We start from the raw sequence: 13,760 nt of genomic DNA, 5'->3' as shown, positions 1-13,760 counted from the left end.
CCGTCAGTTTTTTTTCTTTCGTCCATTTTTTTATTCTTCATTTTTTTTAATATACCGTGGCATTAGTTGATTACACTGCGATTCCCTACCATGGTTGTATGTAGAAAAACTGTTTAAGGAAAGCTTTTCTTAAAAAATATTTTAAGGAAAGCAATCACCAACTAATCATCCAAACCAACTCGTCGAGTTTAAGGCTCTAGGCATTGTTGGTGGAGCATGCATGAAGTGTCCCAGAGTGCTACATAGTTTTTGCAAAGTGGATATTGCAGGATAGTAAATCTTTTGAAAGGATCCCAATTCATCCATTGAGTAGAGGTGACAATATGTAACACGATCTGTTAGTTCAATATGAACACGACATAATAATAATAAGTTTGGATTTAGTCTTAACGGATTGATCCGTTAAAACACGATTGCTTAACGAGTTGATAACGAGTCAACCCGTTATGACCCGTTGAGAAATTTAAAATTATAATTATACTCTTATACCTAAAATTAAAATTGTTAGGATTTTAATTTCGATATTTTTATTATTTAGATTGTAATTTTAGACTTACAGTTAATTTTATATTTTTTTATAGATATTGTGATTTAAATATTTATATAAAATTATGTTAAACTTAATCAGATTAAACAGATTAATTTTATGTCTGTTCAAACTATTTATATAAACAGATTGAAATGAATTACATTATACTGTATTAACTTATTTCGTAATATTTATTAATAGAGAACTGCTACACTCACAGAAGATTTCCACCGAAATCTTCTACCGAAAGGCAAATGTTTTTTTTTTTTTTTTTTGCTTTTTTTTCAATCATTTTTTTAAACACTTTAAATATTTTTAAAAAATATAAAAAAATCATAAATTCATTTAAAAACATTCCTTAATTACTAAGTAAAAATAAAAAAATAAAAAAATATAAAATATAATTTCCGTAAAAATTTTCGGTGGAAATCTTATGGAGGAATAGCATTTTCCTTATTAATAAATTGACACAACTCGAACCGCATTATTATATTAATAAATTATGTTAAGATTTAAAATTTTGACGCGAATAAGTTAAATGGATTGGATGGTATTCGTAATTTAATTTAATTTATATAATATACATTTAACACAATTTGACACCACGTTCAGTCTGGGCTAAGATAGCGAGGCGTCTGTCTAGGTCAATGCCAGCTATGCTGCAAGGAATGGTCTAGGCCTGGAAACGTCGAATAAATATGCGATGCGAGGAATATACTGATCAGTGAAGATCGGCATTCTAAACGTGCTAATTAATTATCATGTCATATTGTCTGTCATCTACTCAAAATTATCGCTTGCACGTGATCTTTGCCACCTAAAACTTTATGTCGGGACAATAATTAAACTTTCTCAATGGCCCCATTGGCCTGGTAAAAGATTCGATCGATCTAAGCATAGTGAATATGATTTAAACATATTCAAAACTTAGAGATGGTTTGTTAATAATTTTCATTTTCTCCCATTTTATTTTATTCTTGAATATGATCTAAACATAAATATTTTCAAATTTATTATTATAATTTTTTTTATATTAATCATTATTACTTTTTCTAACTTTTAAATAAAATATTAAAAAAATTCAACATTTTCAAATATTAAAATAAAAATAATATTAAAAAATAATATTCCTAACAAAATTTTAACTTTATAATATTTTTTTATTCAATTTTTTCTCTTTCATTTTTCAAAATCTACTAAATACTTAACTAAAACTATCTTACTACTATTCACAAACTATTTGTTTTGGAAAAACATCTCATCTCATCTCATCTCATCATTACAACTTTCTCAACTTCCAATACAAAATAAAATAAACAATTCAACTTTTTCAAATCTCAAAACAAAAATAATATTAAAAAATATACTCTAACAATATTTTATTCAACTTTTTAACTTTAATCTCATCTCATCTCATCTCCGAAAACAAACGAGGCCATATTTCTACTAGTTACAAAATTTTAATCTCATCTCATTCTCTAAGTATTCCTTGTCCTGCATGTTAAAAAGTAGAGAAATACTCTAGTCAACAAAGTGATTACATAAAAGCAATCTCACAAATTGACATAGTTTGATGTGGTTCGTTAAATTGTAAAATTATTTTTATTATGAAATAGATCTAACGGATCAGATGAAATTACATCGATTTGTGATATTACTTTTGTATTTTTTTTTTTTTTTTGAAGTAGCACTCCTCTAAAAAGTAAATAAAAAAAACATCATTATTAAAGATCCTTTGAGTTATAAACTACATGCATTAACCTTAAGAATGCTCAATATATACAAGCGAACGAATTGCGAGTCTTCTTCCACATTTAAGTTATGCTTGGTGTTAATTCTGTTTTTATATTAATTAACATCATGTGCTAAGATGCATGATTTAGAAAAATGGCACGTATGGATCAATGACACTTCATGTATGAAACAAGAGGGTTGCATGGATTACGGAGATCAATGAAGCAACATTAATGCCAAGAGAAATGAATTGAACAAGTTGATCTAAATAGACAAGTTTAACATAAATTTTTGTAAAAAAATTGAACACACTTGAAAAAGTTAAAAAAAAAAAAAAAAATTTTAGTGAGACCTATTTTTTTACAAAGAGCTTACAAGGAATTTGTCTATTTGAAACTTATAACTAGCATTACTCTAATACCCAATAGTAGTGCTTATTCACATCATGTATACCTTATCTGTCATTTAATTAACAGTGATCACTTAGTTAATTAACTGAGAAAGGCATTTCAATGGGATAGAAATTTAATTAATTTTCACCCATTGCGAGAACAACCCAATTTGGAAGTTGCACCAAACATACCATTTTTATTCGCATTAAATAAATTAATTGGACTCATATATAAGAGGATAAAATAAGGTACTGTACGTTTCAAATAAAAATATTTATCACATGAAGAGCGAGAGCTAGGCTCAATAATCTAGCAATTTATTATGCATGGAATATTATATATAAAGGTAATAGAGATCCGTTGAATCTTTAATGATCTTATTGCATGCACTGATGAGCTTGTACTTTTAGTCCCAAATGGCAAATACTGCAAAGTAATCGATGCATCAACTAATGTAGTACATTGGATCGGGTAACTTGAAGGTCCGATGGCCAGCATGATGCCCCAAGATATCAGTCCACTGGTCACCAATGTTCCCCACGATTCTATACCCCTCCTTCTCCAACTTCTTCCTCTCACTTGATTTGTACACCAAGGCAGTCACGCCCGTGTAAGATGAGGACCTGCAACCAGACATCCCACATATATATGTCACTTTTTTAATATTATATATATATATATATATATATATATACACACTGAAACATTTATTGTTGACTAGATTAATTAATTACTTGAGTATAAGCTTCTCCCAAGTGTGGTATCCAACATTCTTTAGATTGGTTGTCGTGACTTTTCTTTGGCTTTCTCCTCTTCCTGTTATGAATACAACCTTGATCCCAAAAGACAGCAGTTTCTTGTACAGATTCAGAGACTCCAGCAATGCCGGCAACCTTGATCTCTCCATAATCATTAACGTCGTTCCTATTTAATTAAGGTTGCTTTCTGGCGTGCCAATGTTACATGGGATTGGTTCGTTCCACGCACGTGTGCGGTTGGTAAATGTCACTCTGTATCCCTATAGCCGATACGTCCCTTCGAATCTCGTGCTATCGTTTCGAATATCTAACCATTCCGTCACGCCGTTCTTATTTATTCCTTATTCCTCATTCCTTCTTCTCTTTCTTCCCTTTCGTCTTCGCCTCGTCCTCCTTCTTTGCTTTTCTGAAACCCTAACAGATTTTCCAATCCCTCTGTCTTCTCTCACCATGACTAAACGAAGCGCAAGCAACTTCCGATTCAATTAATATGCAGGGAAACGGTAGATCTCAGCTATGACTAGCAACGAACTTCATTTCTTCTATAGAGAGTTACCCATTCCTACTGGAACCGTTCTGGAACTTCCTCAACCTCGGGTTATAGTGGTGGACAAGCAGGGTCTGTCGACAAAGGTGGCCCTTTACCCTCATATGTTTTCCATTGGGTTGCGTCTACCAATTTGCAGTCCAGTGTGTGACATTCTGGATTTCCTAAAACTTGCTCTGGCACAACTCAAAACTAATGCTTGGCGCTTAATCATGACCAGTTGCGTGGCCTTTTGAATCGTTCTGAACGGCTCAGAAGATTACCCTAATCTAACTGCTCGGGAGTTTCTGAGTGTGTATCGAATCAATCATCTTGACGGGAACATATGTAGCTTCCAGTCTTACTCTGCCAAAAAATGTTTCACCATTTTGGAGAGGCATTATTCTTCCATAAAGGATTGGTACCGATGATTCTTTTTTGTTAGGGGCTCAGACTTGGAATGCCCTGAGGGAGATCGTGAATACAATGAGTTCCCTATTCGTTCCATTTGGGGTAAGGTCACAACCACCAAATCTCTCGCTATTACATTATCGGAGAGAAAGGAATTCATAATTGCTTCGGCATCCGACCTAGCCGAATCTGCCTCATTACTGAACGACGAGTACATTCATCGCTATATTGTTCTCCCTCATTGCGCACATGTGATAGGTCAAGACTTCTTATTGGCTCCCCCATCTCCTCCAAGAGAGAAACGTCGCGCAACTTCTTCTCCTGAAGGTAACTGCGCCAAGCGGTCCCGAACAGAAGAAGGGACTTTCGTTCCCCCCCAATCAGTACCTGCCAAGGAGATCCCTACCACTACCTCGCGTCCCTCTAAGCCAAATGACCCTCATAAAAAGAAAATGGGTTCTCAACAAGTGGCCCCGGAGGGCAGTTCTCGCTGACCCGTTCCAGAGAGTAGTTCCCACCGAGCTGCCCCTAGGGGTAGTTCTCACCTAGCCGCTCCAGTGAGTAGTTCTCACTGTGCTACTCCTAAGTGCATTTCCCTCAGAGCTACCTCAGAGGGTAGTTATTTCTGAGCTGCTCCTAAGAGCAGTTTTCATCGAGCTGCCTCGGAGGGTAGATCTCACCGAACCGCAGAGAATTCCCCCCGAGCTGTTCCAGAAAGTAACCCTCCTGGAGGTAACCCTTTGAGACTGCGAACTCCCTTCCTTTTGCTATACTTGTTTAAGCATAAAATAATAGCGTTGAGTATTCTTTTCCAGGTCCTGCCACGGAAGATGGGGTGGATATTGTCGTTTCTTTTCTTTTTGCTTCGGCCTTTGATAACCTATGCCTCGGGGTCCCGGTTCGGTGACGGGGGCCTTTCCCTCATTTGAGGAAACTTTCCTTCAGAAGGAGGTTCCCTTGCGCAAGCCGTCAACTCACTTCGAGGAAAGGCTTGCGGAGAAAATAGTTGGCGGCTTATGGAGGTTGAGGCATCCTTCGGGGAGTGCTTCACGAACTCCCCCATTTCACCCCCGGAGCTCTCTGGTCCAACATCACCCGGCGGCCCTTCAATTCTGATTCCAGCAGTCTTCATCTCCCTTCTTATTCTGCCCTCGGGTATAGTTGTTACCCATGCTAGAGACAAAGTGCTAGCTCCTCCTAAAATTGTGGAGTCATGCTTCGCGGAGGCTGCTGAACAGCCTGAGTTACTGGAGCCGAGCTCTAAGGGGGCTATGAAGTCAATCCCTCCCAAAGTCCCGGTCTTCTCATTTGTGCCCGAACAAGCCACCAAGCTGGTTCCTTCAACAATCCCAGTAGTTACCCCTTCAATTGGCGTTGTTCAGGTATTTATTTTGCCTCCTTCATTTCTCTTCTCTCTTTTTTGCTCGAATTTATCTATGCTGAGCTATTTATCCGCCTTAGGAAAGCGTCGTTCCTCAAGCTGAGTCTTCTGCTTCATTACAAGAAGAAGTTGTAATAGTGGAGGTGGATGACGATTCTTCACCGGTTTGTAGTCCTCCCCGCTCGGGGGCTGCCCAGGGTGAAAGTTTGGCCCAAGCTGAGGAACAACTAAATTCCCCGTTCGTCCTGCCATAGGATCCTCAGGCCAGAGGTTCTTATAAATACGAGGAGGATTCTGGCTTACCTTACGTTCCTATTGATGTTGTGCTGCCGCTAGTACGTGCAAGGCTCGTATAGAATTTTCACAAACTGGCTCTATCTCTCACTTAGCCTCATGGAAATTGGAAGCAAGAAAGGACAAATCTGGGAAATCCTCGTGTAACTCAGTTATGAATTCATGTCAATATATTTGGTACATTCGGTCGGGCGAGACTTCGGCAGAAAAGCACGAATCAAAGATTGCACAATTCATGAAACCAAACAATGGGTATGCAATTACAACATAATGGGTTTGCACCCATGACCAACAAAAATGGGTATGCAATTATAACAATTCGAGCAGGCCATCTGGGGGTCTTATGTAAAAGAACCTATGCAAAAAGGACATTTTTGCCAACCGATTTGCATGTGGTTTTTCACAAAACCAAAGAACTCATTGTAAATTTGTAAGGGAGATTTTTTCCACTTCACAAGCTCACTGGTCTCAGCCCGATACCCGGCCCAGGATCCAAGTTTACCTATGAAAAAAAGCACCTACAAGGAAAAGCAAATAGTTTGGTGATGGGATGTACAAACCTGACATGTTTCGGCCACACTCTGATCGTAGGGATTTGCACAAGGCATAGCGGGAAAGACGGGGAACCCTTGATCATCTGACATGGGAGCATCGACGGACCACAAAAGATAAAGTGAAATCAGGAAACCATGCAGCATTAATGGCACCACCACCCGAGCTACATGCCACATTAATGACGTCGTCGCAGAGCCACGCTGCATTAAAAGATTCTGACAATAATAATAAAACGAAAGACACGAACTCCATAGGGACAAACATGATCTGTCCCCTTCCCAGACCCCTGGTATAAATAAAAATTTCCAAGTACGAGTAACTCTCTCTGATCTCTAGTTTCTCTTGCTTATTTACAAATTTCCAAGAGATTTTACGGACTTTGACATTGGAGACTCCCTGGCCCCAAGGCCACCCTCTCCCAGTTGCATTCTTCTCTATTTTCGTAAGCCCAGTTCTAAAGACCTAAGTTGCTGGAACCTGATCCAAAAGCGTACGAAACACGACGTTAACAAAAATGCTAAATGTATTGAAGAAAAGTTTATAAAATGGAAAATGCTAGTGAAGCCCCTCAAACTTACCACTTAATTATTTTAGTTTTATTTTTTATTTTTTAGTTAAAGGTTAAGGAAGTGACTATTAGTGAAATTGTTTATTTTTCTCTATTTTTTTAAAATGATTAAGGATGTTAAAAATGATAAAAATCAAATAAAAGAAAAATCTTAAATACACTAGTGGGCACGCTGGGCTACCCGCTAACATTACCCTTATAAAAAACTTACCTCTCCACGTGTCATTTATTGATATGTAGAAAATTATGAAATTTGAAATTCAATATTTAAATTAAAAAAAATTAATAAAACGAATCTATAAAAATATAAGTAAAATCACAATTATAATATAGCATTACTCAAATAATAAATTAGATATTAATATCATGAGGCTATGATGAATTGCATTTCTTATGATTGGATGAAAAATGTTAGACGCACCGAGAGTTCAAACCGATAATTCAACCGATGTCACATGTCCTTTTTTGGATGGCCCGTATAAAATATTAAAAAAAATAAAAAGTGCACATATAAACTCATCTCTTTCTTTCTACAACCCCTCCCTCCCTTCCAGCTCGGCTGAAACTACAATGTCTGTAAGTTTGTACGGATTTCTATTTAATCTCTTGAACTTGGAAATAAAGCGTAGTTGCTTTACTTAGAGCATTTTCATTAAATTGGTTAAATTTATCTTCAAAATTTAATCAATATCATATTTTTTTACATTTACTTATTTCATTTAAATTCAATCTCCATATTGGATTAGCCATTCACTCTCTATATAATAATAAAATATTTTTAAATTAATAATTTTCTTATTTAATTTATTTGTATCACATTTTATAATTCTACCAATTTAATATTAATAATAATTATATTCTAATTAAATTAATATTAAAAAAATCATATTTTCAAATGTCATTTAATGCTAATAAAATAAAATTGAGATTAAACTTAATTGGAGTAAGAAATTATTATTTTAATATTTGGTGAACCAATTGTTATTCTCTATATTTGGCCAATCATTGTAGTAGAAATTCAAATTATTCTGGAGATGACCAATCCAATGTAGAGTCTTTTTAGTATAAATTATCTAAATTTTAGCTAATCTCCTCATTTGACCAAGCCAATGAGAATGCTCTTAGGAAAATAAAAATTCATGTCTAGCATTTTCCATTACACTGCAGATTCTCTAAAAACAATAAAAGAAAATGCTATACTTTTTTCGTATAAACACGCTAGACATGGATTTTTTAAATATACAACTCGCTTTACTTAGGAAAATAGAAATCCATATCTATCTGGATTTCTTTTTCTTCTAATTTTATTTCTTTCATGACTACTTATTTGTTTGCTGAGAAGAACAACAAAAGAAAATAAAGTTCCAATGGCGTTAAATGAACTCACTGATTCCATACAAGATGGAGAGAGGATGAGGGAGGGATGGGAATGGATGGAGGGAGGACGAGAATAGAGCTATTCAGACCTGAAATGGTTTTCCCTATTTCTTTATTTATAATTGTTTTCTTATCTTCTTTTTTTTTTTTTTTAAATTGTCACGTGTGCAATCGGTCGATTATTGGTATAAAATGTGGGCTCCGTAGCATTACCCGAACTTGAGCTAGCTAGGAGATACCATTTTTTCTTTAATAATATATGTATAACTTTTTTACAATTTATTTTATATTTAATTAATACAAATATGTCACTTTAATATAAATGAATTTTAATTTTATAAAATCATCCTTAATTAAATATATAGTTATAGAAAAGAAGGGTAAAAGAATGCCAGATCAATCAATTTTCCTTTTTTTTTTTTTAAAGTATTTAGAACTCTTTGATTTTTATAAATTATATGGTGCTGATCATTAGACGACTAAAAATGAAGTGTAAATACATAACTTTTTTTTATGGAAAATGCTAGTATGATTTCTGAATGTGACCATTCATATTTTTTAAATTTTAATTTTTTTTTAATAGTTAAGAAAGTGACTATTAATATATTTATATATGTTTTTAAATTTTTAAAAGAAAAAGAAATAAAAAACCAGTTACATTTGTGTGCATATTTGAAATGCACATTTGATATGCATTCTAACATTGTCCTTTTCTAATAAGGTTCAAGGATATCTGTATCTTTTAAACAATACAAGCTGCACAATTTTAAAAATATGTTTGGATGTCAAGATCACCTAAATCTATCTCAAATTAGTTATTAATGGGTTCCATTATTTTTTTTACTTTTTATAAAAAGTTAAACTCATCTCAACTTAATTACTTCATATATTTAAATATATATTTCAACTTATTTGCATTTAGGCTGCATTTAGATGTTGAAATGAGTTCAGTTATGTTGTATTGTGAATAATAGTATTTTGCAGGTCCCATTCAGATGAGTTTAAATTTTGTAGGTTGTGATAAATTTAACTTTTTAAGTTGAAATGTATGAAATAGAAATATGTAAGTTTTAATTTTTTTTTTTATGAAAAATTGAAAAAGTAGTAGGTCCTATCAATGATTGGTTTGAGATGAATTGAGTTAGGTCCAATAACTAAATACAACCTTAAACTCATCTCAATGAGACTTATAAAATATTACTATTCACATATTAACTCAGATCATCTAAAATCACCTCAACATACAAACACAATCTAAATTGACACACTTCTGCTCACTCAAATGCACCATTGAATGGGGGAAAACAATCCTAGATCACGGGAATTGCCTAGTACTTGAATCCTGGTAAAATGTTAGGCCATATTGATCGTTCTTTATTTGGATAGGTTTGGATAGTGAGATGAGAATTTTTTTGTTTTAAATTAAAGTTTAAAATATTATTTTTTAATATTATTATCGTTTTGAAATTTGAATTAGTTGAATGTGAATTTGAAAAATTAGAATTGTTTATTATATTTTGTGTGAAAATTTAAAAAAGTTGTAATGATAAGATAAGATGAGATGAGAATTATTTTTGTCAATGAGAATGTTAAAAACACAGCAGCCGCGAGACTACTTGACTATGATTATCATTGATTAAAGGGTTTTGCTATTCATCATTTTCATACATTATACATTACACTTATTTTAATTTTTATAATTTTGTTAATTTTATTCTTTGTAAACTGATTGAATTCTTCTACTCATCATCTATATATTATATATTTAGTAAGAAAAAAATATAAAAAAATTATTTATACTATATAGTATGTAAACATGATGAGAAGAATTTTTCACGATCAAAATGTGGAGTCTACATGCTCTATTCATGACTTTCGTAAAGATTGTACAAAATGTTCAATCCCGCTACGTACAGGAGACTTTGCGCAGGAGAGCTGCGCAGGGATGCCATATCAGCATGTATTAAAAAAATAAATACTAAATAAAAGAAGGAAAAAAACAAATAAAGATGAAAAAGAAAAGGAAAACTCTGAACACAAATAGAAACTTCAAACATTTTCCGACCTGTGAAACTTTGAAACTGTAGTTCTCCATCCCTCTAATCCATCTCCTGCATAAAGGAAAACTCTGCACACACATAAAAGATATGACACCTTTAATTTCAAAGATATTAAACCAAATACAAATATTTAAACCAAATCCCAATATTAAACCAATTTCTTCCTTCATGATCTTAGTTTTTGCGGCCTCTGCTTCCTGCAAAAATATACCCATGAAAATAACTTAGATAAAAAAAGAATAACTACAAATCCAAATCATGATCCCACAAATAAAAACACTAAAGAAGAGACTAATCATTGACTTTAAAGATTCAAGCCACATGAACACAGTATTTGAAAAAAAACTCAGAATCTCAAGATGGCATGCTTGTCTTGGTAGAGTTTCTAAAGGATATGATTGCTCCTACATGGTTAAGCGGATCCAAACCTCCTTCAACTCTGCTGCCAACAAAACCACGTTCCGTTGGAAGCTCTGTTTCTTCTCATTCAAGTCTTTTAACAAAGGAACAATCTCTCCAGTCGGTATCACCGACGAAGCTTCCAATGCCAGCCATGATGAAGAAGGTGGAGAAGGGAGATGGAGGGGGTTAGGGTTCAAATACTGGGAAGGGGAAAATTCGGAAAGATGGAGGAGGGAGATGGAGGGGAGCACGAGATGGTTTCAGAAACTGGGAATGGGAAAATCGAAAACACATCGTATTAGTTTCATGTAAACTCTTGCGTTTTATGTGTGCACATACCTGCGCAAACTATCATGCATATAGAGTTTTCCGAATCGTTTCCATATCATTGTCAGCCATTGAATTCCATCGGATCACTTCATCTCATCCAACAGTAATGATGAGTTATGAGAGAGCAATCATTGATTGGACACATTTTACAGTTAATAATGTACTCTATTTTTTTCATAAAATTTCTAAAGTATTGATAGTCAAAATATTTCATCTACTCTTATTATTATAATTTTTTTAAAATTTTTATATAAATATAATAAATAATTTAATTTTTTTAAATTTTAAAATAATAATAATATTAAAATAATAAAATTTGAATAATATTTTATTCAATTTTCAACTTTTATTTAAAATTATCTTATATCATCTCACTGTTTAAAAAAGTAAACTTATGATACATGATTGTTGTGTTCCTCCCAATTTTTTTTAGAATAACTCTATTCACAATCCACTTATGAGGATTGCGTGCGCACACCTTACGTGGCTTTTGCATTTAAATGAAACGATTACGTTTCATTTAAGTGCAAAGGCCCTTACCAATGAGTCCTCCTGGTGCGTGGGAAGTGGAAACTTAGCAACTACCAACATGTCCTAAGCCTCATCCCCTTCTCTCATTAACTTTTGAGTGCCCTAAGCCGCTATCCCCTTCTCAACTTAAGTTCACCGTCGTTGTTGCCATCCCAAGAAATAGGGATCAATTCATATAATATTTTACCAAAGATTATATATATTATTTATTTATTAAAAGAAAAATAATATTGTTGATAACTGATATCGGAAGTTAGTTAATTTAATTTTTTTCCAAATTTATGTGTTCTTTAATTTTTGGAGGAAGCCTAAATCCATCTTCGTAGTACAATTTTTTGAATATATTTTTGGAGGAAGAGTCCGTCTCTCCCATGGTGGAAACCCAGATCCAAATCCATCCTCATGTTCTTCAATTTTTTGAATATATTTCTTTCTAGAGGAGACCCAAATCTGTCTTTTCAGTTCATACATCCATAGCATTGGATAGTTTCTACTTGAGCTCAGATAGCTGAAATTTATTGGGGAAAACAAAGGAACAAACTAGATCCAGCTAACAAATTTATGTATGGCTTCCAAATTCCTTACGTCAATGGAGGATACAAACCTAGAGACTCCATCAATGGTGGAGGAGATTGGCGATGGGCAGTTAAGCACTCGACCACTGGTGGAGGATGCCGGCGATTGACAGTGAACAGAGATTCAAGAGATAGAAATTTTAATGATGTCAAATTGTATTAACAGGTCGTGTTCGTGTAGGTGTCAAGACATGTATATTATATTATATGGGTCAACTCTAACCCAACCCATTAAGTTTATCTTGTCAAAATCTTAAATCCTAATACGACCCATTAACATAACGGGTCGTGTCAACCCGTTTTGACCCGTTTATGTAAATAGGTTGAACATATAAGAAATTAACCCGTTTGACCTAGTTAAATTTAACATAATTTTATATAAATGTTAAAATCACAATATCTATAAAAAAAAATATAAAACTAACTACAAGTCTAAAATTACAATCTAAATAATAAAAATATCGAAATTAAAATTCTAACAATTTTAGGTTTAGGTATAAGGGTATAATTGTAACTTTAACTTTATTAGCGGGTCAAAACGGGTTGACCGTTATCAACCTGTTAAGCAATCGTGTCTTAAGGGGTCAATCTATTTTGACCCGAACCCAATAAGGCTAAATCCTAATCCGTTTTTATCGTGTCGTATTCGTGTTGGATTAACGAGTCGTATTACATATTAACACTCTTAAGAAATTTTCACATCTTGATTTCACTACATTTGCATTGTTTTGTCTCTCAAATTAAAGAAGGGATAGTTTAGAGGAGGTTTGTTTTCAAAACCCACCTTAACTCATCTTATCATTACAACTTTTTAAAATTTCTACATAAAATATAATAAACAATTCAACTTTTTCAAATCTTAAAATAATTTTTTCAAATTTTTATATTAAATATAGTATATAATTTAATTTTTATTTTACTATTCATAAATTATTTTAACTCATCTTATTCGATTGTAATGCACGTACCAAGACTGCAAAGAAATTCTCCGCATGGGACGTAGTCACGTAGCAGCGCGCTTTTTTTTTTTTTTTTTTCTTCATTATCATTTTCCTTCTTTTGTGAGGTAACCGTAATCCGTGAACTTCTTGATCAAACAGATAAACTTGTGTATAAATTAAGACCAGAAGTACGCAATGGGAGAACAAAAAAAAAAAAGTTTTTATTTTATTTTTAATTTTTTAAAAACATAAAAAATTATTTATATTCAGAACGAAGCCGTCGAAGAGAGCGACCGAAATTCTGAAGAAATCCATTTCACATCGACCACAAACAGTGATAAACCAGGTCACGCCAATCGGTGCTGACATTTGCTAGGCTATATTGGAGGATTGTTT

Source organism: Juglans regia, chromosome 7, assembly GCF_001411555.2.
Source record: "Juglans regia cultivar Chandler chromosome 7, Walnut 2.0, whole genome shotgun sequence".
Lineage (NCBI taxonomy): Eukaryota > Viridiplantae > Streptophyta > Magnoliopsida > Fagales > Juglandaceae > Juglans > Juglans regia.
The sequence above is the reverse complement of the archived record's forward strand: the minus strand, read 5'-3'. Positions refer to the sequence as shown.